Genomic DNA, 22,333 nt, shown 5'->3' on the forward strand with positions numbered 1-22,333 from the left:
TGGAATAATTAATCAATCATTTTTGTTCAGATTTGAATGATGTTTCCGCATTTCACAAATTTCTTTGAATTTTCTTTCAAACCAGGTTTTGGTGCAGTGTAGGTGCCTTTCCAGTCAATTCTGCATCATTTTTGGAGTGCGTGATCTGATAGGCCTGTTTTACCAGTGGAGGTATTTAATGTGGTGTTTGTGTTCATCTTTTCTGGTTGGGATAGTGTGTCCTGTTTCCCCCATGTAAGGTAGGTTATGAATTTTGTAAACCCCTGGTTGGGCAAGGTATAGAAGAGGATCTTTGGAGGAGATAAGTAAATTTCTTAATTTTGCCAGGAGGGTTTGAAGGTTTTCTTGATGTTGTATTTAAGTAGTGTTCTATTTTTTTTTCTGAAATGACCTAATGTAAGGTATGGCTATGGCATTCTTGTAATCTCTTTTTTTTTTTTTTACTTTTAATGGCATTTTTATGGAGGATCTTGTGAAATGTTTCTTATTGTAACCATTTTTACAAATGTTTTACGAATTCAGTGCTTGTTCATTGGAGAAAATTATTAGATGTTGATGACCACCCTCAAACATTTGCAAAAGGCAAAATAATTATGCGGAGTATATAAAACAAAAATCGATTGACATCATTAACTTATGTAAATTTTGATACGCTCATATTATTACAAAAGAACCACAAGTTCATAGAGCTCTTTGAATATCAGCTTATCACAGACATGACATTTCTTGCAAAAATGAGAGAAAGGTAGTGGTTGCACTTTACTAATTTTCTGAGTTAATTAGGTAAAAAAATTTCAGGTCAAACGAGTTGAATTTGATACCATCACAGCAACAATTAGATGCTCTCACTATCTGACAGTGCTCAATGACATCACTATCTGAATGACAAACTTGTCACAGCCATGATAGTTCTTGCAAAAAATTATGGAAATACAGTGGATGATTCCCCCCCCCCCCATTCTTTCCCACTGCTAGTGATTTTCTGAGGCAAATGGGGAAAAAAAAAATTTTTTTTTTTCTTTTCAAACAAGTATCATCTGATACCACATGTTAGCAACAACTATATACTTGGGAGTACAGTATGGTACTCCCAAGTATATAGAATATGCTCTGAATGTATTTCTAAATCCCACCCAATTTTGATCTACTTTTTGCATTATTTTTTATTTTATTTATTTATTTTTTTTTTTTATCAGCCCTACATGTAAGGGGTCTCATGATCTATAACATGACAGTGCTGTGTGGGTAAAAGAAATAATTTTGCAGCATCAGGTGGTCATTCTCCCCAGTACTAACTGACTCAAGCTCGCTTAACTTCAAGGAGCAGATAACTGGTGCTTTCAAATTGATAATCAATTGATCCATAGACTTTTTTTTTGTTTCCAGCTTTACTCTGAGGAAAAGAACAAGTCTTCAATTTTTCATTTCAACATGTGTCACAAAATATGATATAATTAGTGCCACAGTGAAAAAAAAAAAGATGCAAAAACCATTCAATACCAAGCATCAAGGAATTGCACTCCCATACATTCAACATGCATGTTTTGGGACTTAGGAGCATTTGAACAATTTTTCTTATTAAAAACTGTTAGTGATTCATTAGTTGTATGATTTGGGAAACTTTGTAGTTAAAATGCATCTATAAAGGAAAAGAGTTGTCAATGAATATGTTTCAACAGAGAAGTAGAAACACTATGGTACTGTGGCAGCTGTCAGGAGCACTGGTTTCAGGATATTTATTATTATTATGGGTATCTCCATGGAGTCAGTAGACTCATCGCGGGAGACCCAAACTAGCAAAACGATATCTGTCATATCTCTTCTTGAATTCATTTACAGACAAAGAGCTCACAACTAAGTCAGGCAATGAATTCCACTCATTCACCACCCTCCAGGCAAAAAACCTTGTTCTGACACCTTTGTTAACCACACTCTTCTTTAATTTCCAGAGATGGCCACTTGTTCTTCCATCACTATCACACAGCTGAAACATTTCCCCTGCATCAATCCTATAAAAACCTTTTAGTAATTTGAATGTTTCTATCATATCCCCTCTTCTTCGCCTATCAACCAATCTCTGCAATCCACAAGCTCTCAATCTATCAATGTAGGGAGCATTTTTTATATCACTCACCAACTTGGTCACTCTTCTCTGAACCCTCTCCACAGCCTCCTCATCTCCAAGGAATCCAGGTGACCAGACCTGAGCACAGTAATCCAAATGTGGAAGTATCAATGCTTTATAAAGGGGAATAATAACCTCTTTATCTCTGGATGTCAGTGTGTTCCTCAACAACCAAGTAATCCTATGTGCAATCTTGGACACCTTAGCAATGTGTCCTCTGAACTTCATCTCCTTATCTACCAATACCCCTAAGTCCCTAGCCTCTTCAATCTCTTGGAGTACCTTTCCATCGATGTAGTACACAGCTGGTAATCTTTTAATCCCAAAGTGCATGACTTTACACTTTTCCACATTGAACTGACATCCATTTTCTTTTGCCCATTTTACCAGCTTATTTAAATCCTCCTGCAAACTTTCAACATCAGCTTGATTTTTTATTGCACTACACAACTTTGCATCATCAGCAAACAACTGAATATCTCCCTTTAAGCCATTTCCTATATCATTTATATACAAATTAAACAACATTGGCCCAAGCACAGAGCCCTGAGGCACACCACTGGTCACCTGCCTCATTCTGGACTCGGCTCCTCCATACACCACCTTATGGTATCTCTCCCTGAGCCATTCTCCTATCCATATCACCAATTTAATATCCATTCCCATCTGCTCCAATTTGCGTAACAGTGTTCTATGGGGTATCCTGTCAAAAGCCTTAGCAAAATCCAGAAGTACCACTGTGTAGCCAGTTCCTTTGTCCAACTCAGATGTTATTCTATTATGAATAGTTAATAGATTGCTAAGGCAGGATCTACCTTTAACAAAACCATGTTGGCCTCTATAGAGTATCATATCCTGATCCACCCATTCTTGAATTTTGTCTTTAACCAACTTTTCCAATACTTTTACCACTACTCCTGAGATGGTGATTGGTCTGTAATTCAATACCGCAGTTTTAGAGCCACCCTTATGCAAAGGAACTACTTTGCCTAACTTCCACTCCCTAGGGACCATACCAGAGTTCAAACTTAAATTAAATATCCAGGTAAGAGGGGTTGACAATTCATTTGCACATTCACGCAACACCCGAGCTGATATTCCATCTAAGCCTACCGCAGTGTTTGCATTTAAGTTTTGCAATATATTTAATACCTCTGATTCTTTAGCTTCAATTCTCACATTAGGTATTGCTATAGGTATAGAGATAGCCTCACTTGGGTGATAGACTTTTGAGAAGTGATCACTCAGTAACTCGACTATTACATCTGATTTTGTCACTTCAATACCATCAGCACCCACTAAGGTTATCCTTCCGAAGTCATTCTTCCTCTTACTTGCCACATAGCGGAAGAACTCTTTGGGATTACCCTTGATCTCTTTGGCTAAGGTCTTCTCATAATCTGATTTAGCTTTTCTTACTATGCTGGTAACCTTCCTAGCTTGAGCCTTGTACTGCTCATGGGTGTCCTGATCGCCCTTCTCCTTGTAAATTCTCCATAACATTTTCTTTTTTTGCAGTTCAAGCTTGATACTACTGCTCATCCATCTAATGCCTGCCTTGTTTGACCTCCTGACCATGGGGACACAATCTGATATTGCTTTCCTCAGATACCCGCTGATTTTATCCCAAGCACTGCTAACATCTTTCCCTTGCAATATGTTCTGCCATGTGATGGCTGCAAGCTCACTCCGAAGCTTGTTATAATTGCCTAACCTGTAGTTCCGTACATACCCCTTCTTAATAGAAAAATCCACAGATTTTGCAACCTCCCAAGTCAATACCACATGATCGCTTTCACCAACTGGAGGTAACGAGAACACCTTACTTATGCGTATAACCTCTGAACCAATAACCAGGTCCAACACTCTCACACCACGTGTCCCTTCAGTTACGTGCTGTTTCAAGTAATTATCTCGTAGAAGATGTATGAACTCTATTTCCTTTTTGCTACGTGATATTTCCTCCTTCCAATTGATATCACCATAATTAAAATCCCCCATAATAATCACTAAGCCTTCACTCATTGCACTAAGTTGCTGATGCATGAATTCAATATCTCCCCCCGTACTCCCTGGCCTATAGCAGCATCCAACTGTATATTTGGTTGCGTTGGTCACTATTTCGCACCAGACTGCCTCAAATGAACTTTCATTCACATGTCTATCATCATGATATACTACTTTTTTTGGCTGCAACACATCAGCTATCATCAACAGTACTCCTCCTCCTGTTCTATCTTCTCTATCCTCCCTGAAAATACTGTACCCATCACATTCAATTCCAGTGACCACATCTTCTGCTGACAGCCAAGTTTCACTAATGCCTACAACTTTTGGTGAGATTTCACTGACTAATGCCAAAAATTCTTCTCTCTTATTTCGAATGCTTCTAGCATTGGTATACAAAAATTGCAGATTCCCTCTAGATCTTGTACCGGCTTTAGAACTGATATATAAGTCACTAACCACCGTAGTCCTATGTCGATTATTATCCCCTCTCTTCTGCAATTTATTCTGCCTATAAGGATCAATAAATACACAATCAGTGCTAAAGTTTCTCTCTTTTACACTCAACCTTTTCAATATTAGTTTCCCTGCCCAATAACTTCAACCTGTTCAGAAAACAATAACTTCTTCAATCGCTTATGTCCTTCCATGTTAAGATGCAGTCCATCTCTAGCATACAACTGCCTTTTTCCTTCAAACACACTCCAAACATCAACAAACTCCAGCCCTCTTTTTCTGCACATTCTTGCAATCATATCATTCATTATCATTGCTCGTCTACTTAACTCGTAATTGTCAAAACGAGGCAGCACACACACTATTCTCCCATTGACACTTTTCCTCTTCACAATATCTAATAATGTTCTTAAATCTTTTCCTACCCGATTTATACTACCTCTCAGGTCATTCGTACCCACCATAACTATCATCTTGTCTGTTTCATGCCCTCTCTTTATTGCTAAAGCCACTCTTTCTATTGTCCCATCAGCCAAGCACTCCTCATGCATACCACTCTCCATACCCTTAATCATAGAATCACCATATATTTTACCACTCATAACTTCATTCAAGTCCACACTCATGGACTCATTCTCTACACTATTCAGCATGACTCTCCCAGCTTCATTACTCAACTCTCTATTACTTACCCCCCCCACTCTCACTACATCTCGTTTCTTCTAGGCCACTTGTGGTTTTATTATGTTGACTCCCAATCACTCCCATACTATTTATTACTGAATTATTCACCAAAGACTCACCCATATGTAATCCTGTTCTAGTTACATCAGCTAAAGTAATCTCTATAGTCCTAATTTCTCTGTTTAACACATTAAACTCAGCTTTAACTTCCAGTATCTCCTTACCGATCACTTCCACTTCCTCATGAAGAAGATGAAGGTCATTTTTCATTTTCATAAACTCCCGCCGAAGTTCTTCCGCTACGGTCCCGATGTCAGCTTCCATTCCTAAACACTCCAGCCTATCCCGACACTTCTCACATACGTCGACATTTTCCTTCTTCTCATTTTGCCAGACCGACCACAGATCCTTCACATTTTTCGGTGCATACATATAGCAGTTTCCGCAACGCATCCATTGCGAAAAATCTAACACTGAGCCAGCCTTTCGTGTGGTAGTAGAAGTCCTGCGCGCCGCTGACGTACGTTTCTTGTTGGACGGCATCTTTACACGTTGATATAGTGAAACAAACGGCAGTGAAAACACAATATATACAACACAGTTCTAAACAATACCACTGAAGGACACTTGTTTCTAACCGATGCACAATTGCAGCACAATTTGTGACAAAAAGCCACACTATATTTAACTTTAAAAACACGTTTTCTAGACTAGCTAAACTCGACCGCCACATTTACCAAGGACACTGATTTTACCACTTGTTTCAATGTGTTCACACTAAAAAAACACTTAACTTCAAATATGGCAAGGGCAACACCAAAAACCTGGCTACGGTAGTGTTTCAAACAAAAGCACATCTAGGGCAACTAAAAAGGTGAATATGTAGTGGTACTTTGCTTGTTGATTTAGCATTAATTAAAAAAAATATATTAAAGTGTAATTTACAGTTGTTTATTATTATTTTACATGTTCCTTATTAAAGTACATTGTACATAGAGGTAATCTGGAAGAAACATTATTCCAATGCTCATAGGCATGAAAAATTTGCTTATCAACACTTTTTTTTTTGGTCCTAATTTTTGGTTCTCTCCATAGCACAATTGAAAGAATGACGGTACGTTGTGCCCTTCAATTGGAAAAGGCCTAAGTTCAAGTCTCGTCATGACAGAAGGAATCTTTATATGGACTTTTTCAATTGAAGGTGAGTTAGCCGATCTCATACGGAGGTAGCAGGGTTTTTTCCTCCCCAAAACTCGGGTTTTTCATCCCGCATACAGACAAATCGGCCCTTCAGAACACATGCAATTTACAGACAAAAAATACTAGCTGTGGTGGTTGTGGGTAGTAGATGGCGCTGATGTAGATGATTGGTAGTAGAGGTTCAGTGGAGACGGAGAGTTGTACAATAGGTGTCCTCCCGCGATGAGTCTTCGGGCTCCTTGGAGGTATCACGAATAATAATAATAATTAATTGCGGTAGGCAAGCATCCACTGTAATAATCAACAATTACACTTTAAGCAATTTCAAAGAAACTATATTGTATGTAAATAATGCTAAGTGGCTGCTCAGCCCATGTTATATGGCCATATAGATGCACTATAATGCATCAATTTCAATCTTCACCCAGCCAACTTCAAGACTGGTTGGTAATTCCCTCTCCAATTGGCAAAAATACTTGAAATTATAATTCCTGTCCAACTTGATGGGATTTAATGAAAACTGATAGGAGTTTTCATTAAATTCATTTTTCATTTCTGCCAGATAATTTTAATAGTAAAATTATTGGCACAACAGAATTATGTTTACAGTATAATTATTTTGTAATTATAATTACTAAGTATACAAAAGTGCTATTACTAAGTGCACACTTTTATAATAATTTCCTTAGTCGTTATGTTTACTATATAACATCTAGAATAGGTCCCTCACCCACATATATTACCATTATTATAAATAAAAAAAATAAGTTACTAATTATTAATTATATGAAGAGCCAAAGGCTTCAATTCGGCGACATGAAATTATTTAGGAATGCAATATCCCTTAACTTAAATAATTTCACGTTGCCGAATTGAAGCCTTTGGCTCTTCATATAATTAGTAATTTATTAGGACACCTTCTTGGCAATTCTTATAGTAGGGTATGTAAGTTCTGTTTGCTACAAATTTGGTATTAACTAGGTCTACCTACTCACTGATGAGACCTCAATAAAGGTTGAAACCGGTCTAGGTAGTGACCTTCTCTCATAATGTAGAACAGCAATACAGCTCCTAGGAGCTGGGTTTCACATTATGGGTTAATACCAAGAATAGTGAATGGAGCTTGCTCCACCCTTACTATGAGATGCCTCAGTGTTGCACTACCAAATAAGTTAGGTGTTGAACTATCGGTATTTGCTTACACTTGGACTCGCCGAACTTAAGTTTCTATATTCGGCTTGAAACTCTTTGAGTTTCTTATTCAGCTATGAAACAATATGGGATGTAATAACCCTTAGCTTAAATAAAAAAAAATAAAGTTATCACATAGATGTATTTAGATACTTTATGCTAATAAAGAACTTCAATAGATTATTGATAACCAGAAGAACGACAGTACATTGTTAGTTAGCCGATCTCATATGGAGGTAACAGGGTTTTTGTTCTCCTGGAAACTTGGTTTTTTTTTTTATCACACATACAGACAAATCGGACTTCAGACACACGCAATTTACAGACAAAAAATACTGTTGAGGTGGGGAGCAGTAGATGCAGTTGGTGTAGTGATGATGGTTGTGGCAGTTCATGTAGTTGGTTGAGACAGACAGTTGTAGAGCAGGTGCATTCCCTTGATGAATCTTTGGAGATGTCAAAAAGTAATAATAATAATTGATAACCCAAAAGTAAAATAAATTGAAAATTTTAATGCAATATTTTAAATTTTCTGGATCTTAATATATGAGACGTAAGATATTTTTGACTGCACACCCTGACTGCCTAGGGTGTGCACAGCCAAAATATATGAACGAATGCTTGCTTGATATTCCATGTTCTTATTCAAATTACCTTTTTATCCTTTAAACATCATGTTGATGTTTAGTGGAATAAACACACATCTACAGATAATAAATTTATTTACTTAATAAATTATTATGCCAATATTTTGCCTCTTCATGGACACAAACACTGAGCACATGCACACAGGTAAGAAAACAACCAAGCACAGGTTGAGTATAAATAGTGGGATCTACACTCTTAACTGGAGCGGCACCTACTACAGACAGGATGGAAAATAGCTGAAAGTCTTATGATGATGGTCTCCCAGATTTTAAGTAGAGTGAAGCAGCTAAATTTGTTGAGATTTGGCATACTATTATTATTATTGTACGGGCACTTCCATGGAGACCCAAACTATCAACACAATATCTATTATACCTCTCCTTAAAACCATTAACAGACAAAGCGCACTCACATATGTTTCGAATTTATATCTGTTCCTGCATAAGGAGGGGAGAGAGATTTTTTTCCCCCACTGAATCCAGTGATAAGTATCAATGCCATGGTCTGCTACACCAGAACAACTGTTCTGCAAATAATGGACATAGTTCCTGGGTTCTTCCAAGCAGATATTTGCAATTCTGTTTGCCTGCATGTAAATGCTCCAAGTTTGTGCCCATGAAGATGCCTGGGTAACCCAAGCAAAACTGTGGCATAATAATTTATTAACTAAAAAAAAAGTATTCTGTCTTTATGTTGCAAGTAAAAGAGAGAATGAATAAAAGAATAACTACTGAATGCAGATAATATGCAGGTGACTGATGTATAAGAGACTGTTCAACTAAATGAATAGCCACTTTCTGCAAGTATCAACTTGGTGCATGAAACATTGAACTCATTGCTACCTCTTCACTGAATGAAGAAACTCAGATGTACGAGGAGGGGGTACTAGAGCTGTTGCACAAACTGAATAAGAATTCTGCAACTGGAACGGATGGGATATCAGTACAGATGCTAAAAGAGTCTTCAGCTGAACAGACTATTCCTTTCACCAGGCTATATAATTTGAATCTCATAACAGGGAAGATTCCACAGGAATGGAATGTATGGTAATCCCATTGCAACAAGGGTAGTGCAAAAATTGATGTATCCAATTATCGACTAATCAATATCTCTGGAATGGTAGTGAAGATTTTGGAAAAGTTGGTTAGGGCTCACATTCAGAAATGGGCTTAATGAGAATCTCTACTTTGCAATGAACAGCATGGGTTTACTAAGGGAACATCATGTTTTAGCAACTTGCTTACATTCTATAATAATGTTACCATTGAGCTAGACAAGGGGAATGGATACACCATAATATTTTTGGATATTGCTAAGGCTTTTGGCAGAATACAGCATGATAGACTCTTGCATAAATAGAAGAATAGAATATGGGTTTGGATTATAAAAATATTAGCATGGATAAGAGGATGGTTGACTGACATATCAAAAAGTGTATATGGGGGATGTGAGTCTGCAAGATTTAAGATAACCAGTGGTTATCTTAACAATACTGGAAGGGATCTCATAGGTGACATACAATTTGTTGATGCAAAGATAGGTAGGGTATTCAGAAATGCGGCTGAATATGCAGTACTTGCAGAATTATTTGAATAGGATGGAATTATGGGCATGAGAAAAAGGATGTCAATTCAGTGTCAGTAAATGTCAAGTTAGGCACTTTGGCATGATGAGATATGTTATATTATGTTGGTGGGATTATGCTAGAAGAAACTGATCAAAGCTAGGGATCTTGGGATGTTAGTAGATAGGAAGTTGGAAGTTCAGGAGCCACGTATAACAAAGATTGCAAATACAACTCAAAAGATAACTGCATTGCAAATGAACTTTCATGTAAAGATAAGGATGCAATTTTGCCTCTTTAGCTTGATAAGACCTCACTTAGACTACTGTGTGCAGACCTGGTCTCCATTGTGATTCTGATACAGCAGCGAGAGGGCAAAGGAGTGTTAAAAATGATATTAGGATTGCGGAATACTGATTATGAAGACAGATTGAGAATTTGTAGACTGCAGATACTAGAAAACAAAAGAAAGATGAGTGGTGTGATTGAGACATACAAACTTCTGAAAGGCTCATAGATGATTTCAGTTAATGAACTTTTTCATTTTATGGAGATTGGAGAAAGAATGAGAGCTTCCTTGGAAACTGAGAATGAATACCACCAAGTGGGGGATGAGATCTAATTTTTCTTTCATAGAGTGATACGTGACTGGAATGGATTGTCAATGGATGTTGTGAGTGCAAGCAGTGTGAATGAATTCAAAAACAAGTATGATAGCTAGTGTGTGTGTGTGTGGCCTCCCTCAATGAGTCCATGGATTTCTCTTAATAATATCCTAGAACAATTAGAAAGCAGCAAGAAAGATAAAAGATCAACTTGATGATTGATTTCTGTTAGCTCTTAATATATGAGCTTCTAAAATAACACATGAAAGAAAAACAACCAAACATAGCTTTGAGACTAAACAACACAGATTCAATTTAAAAGCAAGATGAATGAGGATTTTTTTTTTCCCCCTTTCTTAAATATTGCAAATGGGTGGAGAGGTTATTGCATTGGCTAGTCTGTCTTGACTAAAAATCATAGTATTAATGAGACTTGGTTATTGAAGAAAGTATTGTTACAGGAATAGAATGTAAGGGATATAGTATTCTCAGGGAGAATGCAGAGAAAAGTATAAGAGATAACAAGAACAAAATTTTGGCAGGAAAGTTGAGTTGAGGAAACCAATACATCTGCAATCTGGTGTAATGTAAGAGCCAGCTGGTTGCTAGTTGGGAGTAGAAATGATGTCGGTAATATACATCAGCAAGCAAATTCAATAAGCACAGGGCAAGTAATCATTATTGGGATTTTAACTATGGGGAAGGGGATGTTCATGAATCAGCTGGAAGGAAGAAAAGTGCATGGAGGAAAAACTAAACAAATTCATGCAGCTAATGAGAGACAATTACCCACGAAAAATGACAGAATGGACAGGAGTTTAAGAATGTTGGATCTGGTGAGAACATTAAGAGTGATCTATGCAGTCTTGACCTGTTAGGCTAAGCATACGGAATTTTCAATTAAGGGATATATGAGAGCGATTCCATAAGTTTCCAGTCTAACTTTTAGAGGTGATAGAAAGAAAACAACTGTGTCAAATATGTGAAAAGTGTGTTAAACACACACTCCTCACATATTTCAATTAACATTTCTATGCCCTCTTAAAAAAAGTATGTACTTTGTCTAAAAAATGGCCTAAACTGCATCTTTCATCTCATTGTCATCTGCCAATTTTCTTCCTTGAAGGTCTTTCTTCAGTTTTGAGAAGAAATAGTAGTCACTGGGTGCTAGATCTGGGCTGTAGGGGTGGGTGTCCAATCTCCTGGAAGTCACAGTCCTTCACTGCAGCCTTTGCAACAATAACCATATGGACTGGAGCATTGTCGTGAAGTGGGAAAATACCACGAGTCAGCATTCCTCATCTCTCCTCCTTTATGACATCACACAGTTTGTGCAGGAGTGAAGTATAATATTCTGCATTCTCGGTAGTATTTCTTTCCTTGCAGTCATTTAAGAGAATCTTTTGGGATTCCCCAGCAATCCCAAAAGACTGTTGCCATAATCTTCTTGGCGGTGTGAGTGACTTGGCTTTTCTCGGCGGTGCTTCGCTTGGTTTGTGCCACTCCATGGATTCCCTTTTGGAAACAGGATCATAATAAAGGGCTGTGGTTTCATACCTGGCAACAATGGATTCCAGCACTGCTCTCCGATTCCTTGGACAAGCTATAAAATCTTGTGGGAACAGGTCACACAATGCTCCTTCTGAAACGAAGACAGAAGTCAAGGCATCTAACCTTGCACTGACCATCATGTGAAGCTTCTTGTGAATGATAAGAAAGACGGTTGTTATAGGAAGCCCCAACCTTGCTGAGATTTTTTGAGCTTCTGTCGTTGACAGTTCCTCCTAAACATTTTCCTCAACCAATACTTCCACAGGCCAGCCATCACGAGGATCATCTTTGATGCTCTCAATTCCCAGGCAAAACCGTTTAGCCCATTTCTTCACAGTGAAATATGAAGGAGAGGCTTCCTTATAAACACCATCCAATAGCTGTTCGACAGCACTTGGAGAAAGCCCTTCTTTGGTGAAAAACTTTATCACAGCATGGTACTCAATTTTTAACACTATAGCCACTTAGCATGCTACGTGTTAGTCAAATGAGTGCCTCCAACTCTCTCTCCTTCCTTAGAGAGTTGAAACTGGTACACTAAGCTTCCCATAGATGTCACACACAGTATTTTAAAATTGGCATGAATTTGGTAGGACAGGCAAGAAATTTTTGGAATCCATCTCGTATGTAGAACTACAAAGCTGGTGATTATAATAAACTAAGGGGGCAATAAGAGTAGTGCCATGGCATAAAAAACTGAAGGATGTTTGTGGTGCAGGGAAAATGGTCAAGGAATATTAAAGGAAAGCAGTATTAGATTGCATACCATTGTAAAAACTTGATTGTAGCTTAAATATTCCAAAGCACATTACATCAATTTTTTTACTTAGTCCCATAAGAATGATGTAAAATTAAACCTTGTTTGTCTCTGTATATTTTGTACTAGATGTGTTTGTAAACAGCCCTTTGGAAATTAACCATATATACTCCTTTAATAAGAATATGTTAGAGTGTTAAAAACAAAGGCAATGCTTTTGCCACCGGAAGTATGTAATAGATCTACATGGTGGCATAAGAAAGGTTGTTTATGAAATTTTGTGTGTATGTGAAAGGCTTACAAGCTCTGCAAGTAAACACCTCCAAAGTCAGGTCTGAAAGGTTCAAACAACTTTCCGATGGCCGGTAACTTACAATCAAAAGAAAGCAGAGGAGAACAGAAAGCGGGCTGAACTTGAAAGAAGATGAAAGAGTCATGCTGAGTTCTTTGGGGGTTACAAACTTTGTGCGAGGTCTCAGAGAAGGCATAATAAAAACGGACAGAGCTAAGCATATGGGGCTTCCCGGATCCAAAAGTCGCCAGAGAAAAAAGGCTACCCAGCTTCAGATGTCTCCAGAGACAGACAGCTTCCTGTTTCCAGCAGTTGCAGAGACAGAGCTTCAAATTGCCGAAAGGAGAAGATCCAATCGCCAGAGAAAAGTTTCCAGTCCAGAGAGAGAGAGAGAGGGATCCTGGTTGACAGTTGGTGGCAGTTCAAGACGGCAGACAAAAGAGGCAGTCATCCAGGCATTTTTGGCAAGCCCAAGCAGAGGAGAAAAGGCTAGGCAAATTACCCGAAGCACCTTCGCTCGGAAGTTTTATTCTTTTCGCCGTGGGAGAATAACCATTACCAGATCTGTACAAGTCCACAGCCCGTTATGTTCCTGATGAGATATTTCTGAAATTTCTGAAGCCAAATTTCCTGAAGGAAGCTCAAGATCTAAGATGAGAGAATTGCCTTAGAACTTTTTGTGTAAGACCTTTGACTGAATGTGCGATACAGAGCTTTTGTAAGTTATATACCTTTGTACAATTCCTCTTATGTGTTTTAGTTGGACAATTAAGATTAAGAGTAACAAGAAGTGTCATTAAGAGAATCTATTAGCATATTTAAAGTTGATATAAAGTTTGTAAAAGTAACTTAACAGAGAGGTAGCTAACCTCTTTGCAAGTCAACTAGGAGTTTAATACGTGAAAATTGTAAGCAGAGAGTAAATAAGTTTTTGAGTTAAAGAGATTAATCATTGTTGAAGTAAAAAGGTTCTAATTTATGCTAAAGAATTTTTACAGATGGATAGAGAAAGCAATCTCCCTAATGTTTAAATTTGTGTATATTTCATAGTAACGTAAATAAAAATGTGTTTTGATTTTTTTGTTAAAGTGCTGCCTGCTTGTTTACTGTTTGTGTAAAGTTTTATTGAAGGAATTTGTGTTAGAGAGAGAAATCTGCTGACCATATTATTGAGTTTTATGCTAATTAAATGATATTAGTGGCACAGCCTAAATTAAATAAATTTTCTAGTATCTTAGGTATAAGACTCATAGTGCAAAGGGTAGATAAACATAGTACGTAATAATATAAGCAAGAAAGATTCAGAGAGAGAAAGCGCACACAGCAGATCAGAATAACGGTAAGGTATACAGCAGTGGTGTTCAACCTTTTTTACTATGCGAGCTAATTTTCTATAAAAAGTTATTCGCGATCTACTCTCTTATAAGTTATTCGGCGATCTACTCTCTTATATATAAGTTATTCGGCGATCTACTCTCTTATATATAAGTTATTCGGCGATCTACTCTCTTATATATAAGTTATTCGGTGATCTACTCTCTTATATATAAGTTATTCGGTGATCTACTCTCTTATATATAAGTTATTCGGCGATCTACTCTCTTATATATAAGTTATTCGGCGATCTACTCTCTTATATAGATCACGTTCGCCTAACCTCATATATCTGATTATGCACAAATAAACAACTAAAAACTTTATTTGTGTATTTAAAAATGTATTTATCACTTTTAATTATTTTAATACAACAAATATTTTAATGCAACAAAAAAAAACAAAACAAATATATTGGAATAAAATATTTCTCTATTTTGGAAAACCAAAGTTAGAAAAAACAACAGATTGATTATAAACTCAATCTGTTGTTTGTAATCAATGATACCTCTGAGACAGGAAATGCTAGTTGATTAAAAAAAAAAAAAAAAAAAATTAATGTGAAATTTGGCATTGTATGGACCTCGCAATATTTTCATAGTCAAGTTGATATGAAGAAGTGGCCAATCGCAGACAATCATCCAAATGATCATTTATAATTTGGTTTTTTAATTGATTTTTTATGACGGTCACATTTGAAAAAGTGGATTCTGACAAGTATGTCAATCCGAAACACGACAAAATTTTTCGCGCAATATCAGTTAATATTGGGAATTTTTCATGTGCATACTTCCAAATGACTTTATGTTTATTGATTTTAAATGTAAACTATTCTGAATGTTTATTATCTCAAGTTCTACTTCAGCTTGGTTTATATAAAAAACCCACTAATTTTATTTGAAATTTCTGTGATGTTCAAATTTTCTTGAAATGGATTATCGATAAAAGATACAATAATTGATATTTATTGATTATTGATAAAGGATACTAAATTCCTGTTACAAAATATATAGCAGAATCTTAAATAACAAACTAATGAAATATTCTGAAAACTTTATTCTAGAGGTACAGAATGGATTTAGAAAAGGACGATCATGTACAGACCCAGCCTTTTGCCTAAAATTAATAATAGAGAAAAGAAGAGAATATAATTTAGAAACACATATTGCATTTATTGACTTTGAAAAAGCATTTGACAAAGTTAAAAGAAACATATTATTTAACATATTAAAAGAAAGACAAATACCAAATAATATCCTAAAAGCTATCACAAGTATATATGAAAATTATCAAATACAAATAAGATTAAATCACGAGCTATCATATACAAGAGAGATAAACCAAGGGGTCCGACAGGGATGTCCACTCTCAGCAACTCTTTCTAATATCTACTTAAATGAAATAATAATAAAATGGAGTAAAAATTTACATCAAGGATTTAAACTTTCACCTACAGTTAACTTAAACACTCTCCTCTTTGCAGACGACCAAATAATAATTACAAATTCTGAAGATAACTTACAGAAAGCTATTTTAAATCCAAATGAGATATCCAAAGATTATGGTATGATAATATCAACGGAAAAATCAAAAACTATGGCCTTTAAAGGACAAGATCCAGCAAAAACTAAAATAGTAATAGATAACAAGATCTTAGAACAGGTGAATTCATTTAACTACCTAGGATGTATGATCACATATGAAAATGAAAAAGATATAAACGTAAAAATTACAAAATATAACAGGTGTAATTAACTCTATATTTAAACCAAACGTAGTTCAAAAACAAACCAGGCTAAAAGTATACAATACATTAGCCTTACCGGTCTTAATGTATGGAAGCGAAATCTGGACAATAAAACAAAAAGACAAACAAAGATTAACAACAGCAGAAAAGAAGTTTATGAGAAAAACTGCAAAGTATACCCTATTTGATCACAAAAGAAACGAAGTATTATGAAAGAATTAAACCAAGAACCAGTAATAGAAAAAATTAAAAAATATAAACATAAATGGATGGAACATGTTCAAAGAATGAAAACAGAAAGATTACCAAAACAAGCCTTAAAGTACAAGCCATTACGAAAAAGAAAACCAGGACGTCCTCTTAAACGATGACTTCTAAGGCCGGAACAGGCCATGCTAGGGCTTAAATCCTTGATACGTATGATGATGAGATACAATCATTTCAGTTTTATTAAAATCTTTAAATCTTGAATTTATTTCTTCCTCAACTAATTCTATTTCATGAATAAATTCTTTTAAATCATAGCGAAGCATTTCTTGATTTTGTTCAAAAAATTTTAATAAATATGGGAGATCTCTAAATTCGCAGTCATTTATATTTTTCTTTAATAAAAGTAAGTATTGTTGGAAAGTTTTTATTGAACTTACCATGTCAATTAAATTTTTATCTCTACCTTGTAACTCTAAATTTAAATTGCTTAATTTCGTACAGAAATCTACTAAAAATGATAAGTGTAACAATCTTTTATCACTCAATTGTGGATAAATATCTCCTTTTTTATCAAGAAAATTTTTTATACCACTAATTAATACAAGAAATCTTTCTAAAAATTGACTTCTGCTGGGCCAGCGAACATTATTGTACAACAGAAGTTCCCTATCATCATCTGCGTGTAATTTAAATAATCGCCATTGCAGGGCTTTTCCTCGAACATAATTTACAATTTTAAATGTAATATCCAAAACATCTTTTGTGTTTAATCTTTTACTACACGGTACTTGTCGGTGAATAATACAGTGGTATGTTAAAAAATCTGAATATTTGTCACCGTTTTTACATAATGAAACGAAGCCTGATTTATTACCTATCATTGCAGGAGCACCATCAGTAGTAATAGACACAAGTTTAAAAAGCAGAAGTTTGTGTTGTTTCACAAATTCATCAAATGCCGAAAAAATGTCTTCTCACCTAGTCCTTCCCAATAATGGTATAATTTTCAAAAGTTCTTTACTTGAATAATCTTGAAATACCATGCAAATAAATACCATTAACTGAGCAATATCAGTGAAGTTGTTTGATTCATCAAACTGTAATGAAAACGCAATACACTGGTGCATGTCTGACATTAACCTGGCCTGGAAACTTTTCTCCAGCAATTGGACACCTCTTCCTTTCGGCAATTTGAAACCTTGTCTGCAGCCTAGAAGTAGTCTCTCTCTAGCGACATCTCGAACCGAGCTCCTCCTTTCTGAAAGCGGGAAACTCCTCTCTCAAGCAACGTGGATCCAGGCGGCCTCTCTGACGGTGACGCTGGACTGGGCAGCCTCCTCTCTGACAGTAATTCTGGAACTGGGACCCCTTCTGCTTGCTTCAGTCCCTTTTTATTAGGCCTCCTCTGAGACCTCGCATGAAGTTTGGCAACCCTCAAAGAATCAGCATGAGTCTTTCATCTTAAGTTTCAAGTTCAGCATGCCTTTGGTTCTCCTCTGCTTTCTTTTGATTGTAAGTTGCTAGCCATTGGAAAGTTGTTTGAACTCTTTCTGACTGACTTCTGAGATGTTTACACTTAGAGCCTGCAAGCCTTCCTCATACATAGAAGTTTCAATAACAATCTTTCTAATGCCGCCATGTACAGCTTCGGACAAAAACACTGCCTTTGTTTTTAACACTAACATATTCTTATTAAAGCAGTATATACAGTTAGCTTCAAAAGTTATTTACAAAAACATCTAATACAAACTATACCCAGACAAAGTTTAATTTTTTACAATATTTACATGGGACTTAACCTAAGAAAAAAATCGATGTAATGTGCTTTAGAATATTTAATATTTGAGCTACAATCGAGTTTTTACACTTTGCTTATAATCATATTCACTCAGCTCGCTGTTTGACTTCCACTTCTTCTTCTTCTTCGCGTTATTCCCGCTTCCTATGCAGGGTCCGCGTGTTACTTAGATGCGACTACCTGTTAGTACTACTCCCAACCGACCTGTCGCCTGGTCTGCCGCTGGGGGAGGATATATATTTTTGACTGTAGAGGTGTATGTTCACGGGGCCGGTTTGCCTGTTTGCGGGATGAAAAACGCCAGATAAACTGGCGGAAAAAACCCTACTGACCGCGCCCAAGACCGGCAAACTTGGCTATGCCTGAGGAAGATCCTCAAATTCCTCACGTCTACAACGGGAATCGAACCTGGGACACTCCTTCCCCAGGCATATGGTTGCGAAGCGCAAAGCCACTAGGCTAACCGCGCGGCGCTGTTTGACTTCCACTGATCCAAATTAATTCATTTACCTGGACCTATAAGAAAATTACTATTTGACAATTTTAACGAAAAATAAATAAACAATAGCAATACACTTAAAGCAAATTAAAAATAATACAAAATAATGATAAATAAAATATTATGTTTTGAGTTTTAATTAAATTTGTAAGTAAGGAGAAATACACAAGAGATCGACCAAAAATCGCTCCGCGATCGACAGGTTGAACATCCCTCGTATAGAGTAAAGATAAATTAATAATAATAAGAAACAGCATTCGTTTAAACCATGGTATGTGGACAATGTCTACTCTCCCATTTAATTTATCCTCCTGTATATTACTATAGAAAGTACCAGAGAATGGCAGTGCCCTTGACTAGGCTCAAGTTAAAGTCACAGTATTAGCAGAGTTTCAAGGGAGCGCAAGATTGTTTCATTATATAAATTTCATTACTGTCCTATAATAAGTAGAGAAAACATGGATATACTATACAAAGTTTGATAACCATGCAAACATTCTTAATTGCTTGGGTAGTGGTTCTTGGAATAGACAAAAATAAAAGGAGTGGCTTAGCTTTTATCACCACCTGCATTTGATTATGGGCCAGTATATACCTATCTTTACCTTGGGAACCATCCCTACTTTTCTGGTGTCTAGCCTCCGGTCCTCCTCCTCCCTCATTTTACCCAAACACTGCCATGACTGAAAAATCAGTTAAAAACAAACCCTTCCATTGGAAAGTGTCTGTTGGTGCATGAAAAAGATGAAATTATTTGTGAATTGAAGCGTGTAAAGTTTTCTTTGTCCTCTTCAACAGTATCGACATTGCAAAAGAATAAAGATGTTTACATACTGACACTAGAAAACAATTGAAACAATGCTACAATTGTTCCCGCTACACAAAGCAGTGCTGAATTCTCAATAGACAGTCTGATCTTGAAATCTCAAGTATAAATATTTATTAAACAATTTGAAAGCGATGATTCTGTATGTAAAATAGCTGGCTGGATACCGTATTTACTCGAATATAACTCACACTTTTTTTTCCAAAAATTAAAGCTAAAAAATCGTGGTGCGAGATATACAAGGAGATTTTTGGAAAATAAAGTTTTCAGGAAAACTGAAAATGGGTATGACTTACCAAGAATCTTCTATTTGCTATTGCTACTTCCGGCCTTGAGAGTAGTTTCCTTATGTGCATCGTCAAAGTCATCTACCCAAATACCCAAATGTCTTCTTTCCCATTATTTTAAGGAAAAATTACCAGTAATTTACAAGACTTGAGATACGTAATGAACAATCCTTCACAAATGAGTAATGAGAAGTGAAAGCAGAGTGTGAAACAGACAGCAATGGAATGGCAGTAGAAGATACAGCAGCTATGAAGACATGCATATGATTGGTGCGGTCAACTATGATAATTTTTCAAGCCTCAATCACACCGTATAGCGAAACCTTCCATTTCCTCTTAAAGCCTAATTGGAACATTCAATATGCGTTCTACTTATCCTCTCTGCTTTAATCTAACTTTTGTTTTTCAACAGATGCATCAAGGTTGCTCAAGATAGAATTATATCAAACAATATCTTATTTGTTTCACTGTAGATAACTTTTTAATATGTAAATATTTCGTCTTACGTATCGTAAATACATCGTCAGTACAATTACATCATGACCCAAAGACAAAGGCAAGCCGACAATTTTTGAGTTGAAATGCTAATTCTCTTAAAATTCCATAATATCCGAAACTGCCCAACACTATCTATTTCTTAGTTTTAACATGTTCGATTGAATTTTATTGTTGCTTGTTTGCATTTCAACTGGTGGGCAGACTCACACACACATCAAACTAAAAACAAGTTTTTAGCTACTGTGTTTGCTATACGTCAAAGATACCAAGCTATTTTATATGTATATAAACTAGGTTTTAATCCATTTCCCAAGTAAGCAAACAGACAAGTCAAGTTTGCGCCTACAAGTAGTGCAAGTCTTAGGCAACTCATAAAGGTGGAATAAGTTCTGGTAACTATTCTCAGTATTTACCATTAATGCATGGCATCATACATCTCCTCAAGGAGATGTATGATGCCATGCATTAAAGGCAAGTTGCCACTACCCAGACAGGTTTCGACCTTTATTGAGGTCTCATCAGTGGGAGCCAGGCTTAGAAATACCAAGGTTTAAGTAATACAGAGCTTATAAATATTTTACCAAAACAAGTTACCATAAGGTGCTTTGACCTTATTAAATAAAAATCTCAGGATGAGAGATAGATGTAGTAAGTTTTTTACTTTGGGTATAATATACGTTAAAGATACCAAGCTATTTTATAAACTAGGTTTTGTATTGCTTTGCATTAAGGGTAAATACTAAGAATAGTGATCAGAACTTATTCCACCTTTTCCACGAGTTGCCTAAGACTTGCACTACTTGCAGGCACAAACTTGACTTACTTGTCTGTTCGCTTACTTGGGAAATGGATTAAAACCAAGTTTATATACATATAAAATAGCTTGGTATCTTTAACATATATTATACCCAATATTATTGTAGATGTAGAAAGGCCAAAAAATTTTCTACATCTATCTCTCATCCTGAGATTTTTATTTAATAAGGTCAAAGCACCTCATGGTAACTTGTTTTGGTAAAATATTTATAAGCTCTGTATTACTTAAACCTTGGTATTTCTAAGCCTGGCTCCCACTGATGAGACCTCAATAAAGGTTAAAACGAGTCTGGGTAGTGGCCCCTTGCCTTTAATGCATAGCATCATACATCTCCTCAAGGAGATGTGCTTTGCATTAAGGATAAATACTAAGAATAGTGATCAGAGCTTATTCCACCTTTACCACGAGTTGCCTAAGACTTGCACTACTTGCAGGCGCAAATTTGACTTGTCTGTTTGCTTACTTGGGAAACGGATTAAAACCAAGTTTATATACATATAAAATAGCTTGGTATCTTTAACATATATTATACTCAAGGTAAAAAAACTGCATTTGCAGGTGCAACATAAGTTTTGCTTGAGACTATATAGCATGGTTAATGTGGGAGGGGGAAATGTGATTCAGTGATACAATAAAACTACCTGTTTTTCTTGCATCTGCAGTATACTGGCTGCTGGAAAAGGCGTGTTGTTTACTGTGGGGAGCGAGTTATCGCTCCGATGTGAAAGTGGGTAAACCTTTTTTTCGTGTGCAAGTATATCCGAAACTTTTTAATTTCTTTTTTTGTAAAGTAAAATCAGGGGTGCGAGTTATATTCGAGTAAATAAAGGTAATTAAAATTATTAATTACTATTGTTTTTAATTAGAGAAATAAATCGCATTTAGTATTAAGTGAGGTTTTAAAATTATGGATAAATAAATTATGTTTAACATTAAGTATATTCTAGTTTATACAAGCATATTCATATAAATAATATTCAGTAATTTAATTATATTATTTTCTCATTCTATTTATTAACTCATCACCGATAGTGAGTAATGATTCTAATGAGGAACTTTTGTCAGTCCCGTGGTGCTTGTTGTAACTAAATTTGACTGCACATTGAAAACTTATCAAAATTCATGTAAAAAAAAAAAAAAATTAAACATCCCATATTTATGTTAAATATGCAGATTACAGCATTTCTACACTGTTGT

At 36.0% G+C, this 22,333-nt stretch overlaps 1 protein-coding gene across 7 annotated transcripts in view; it reads right to left on the reverse strand.

The window, feature by feature from the left end:
• Window positions 1–22,333, reverse strand: part of LOC150101326 (tau-tubulin kinase homolog Asator-like) — a 324,567-nt gene that overhangs the window by 11,505 nt on the left and 290,729 nt on the right. The gene's annotated exons all lie outside the window — the stretch shown is intronic.

This window comes from Typopeltis vanoorti, chromosome 11, assembly GCF_054136105.1.
Source record: "Typopeltis vanoorti isolate ZY-2024b chromosome 11, IOZ_Tvanoo_1.0, whole genome shotgun sequence".
Lineage (NCBI taxonomy): Eukaryota > Metazoa > Arthropoda > Arachnida > Uropygi > Thelyphonidae > Typopeltis > Typopeltis vanoorti.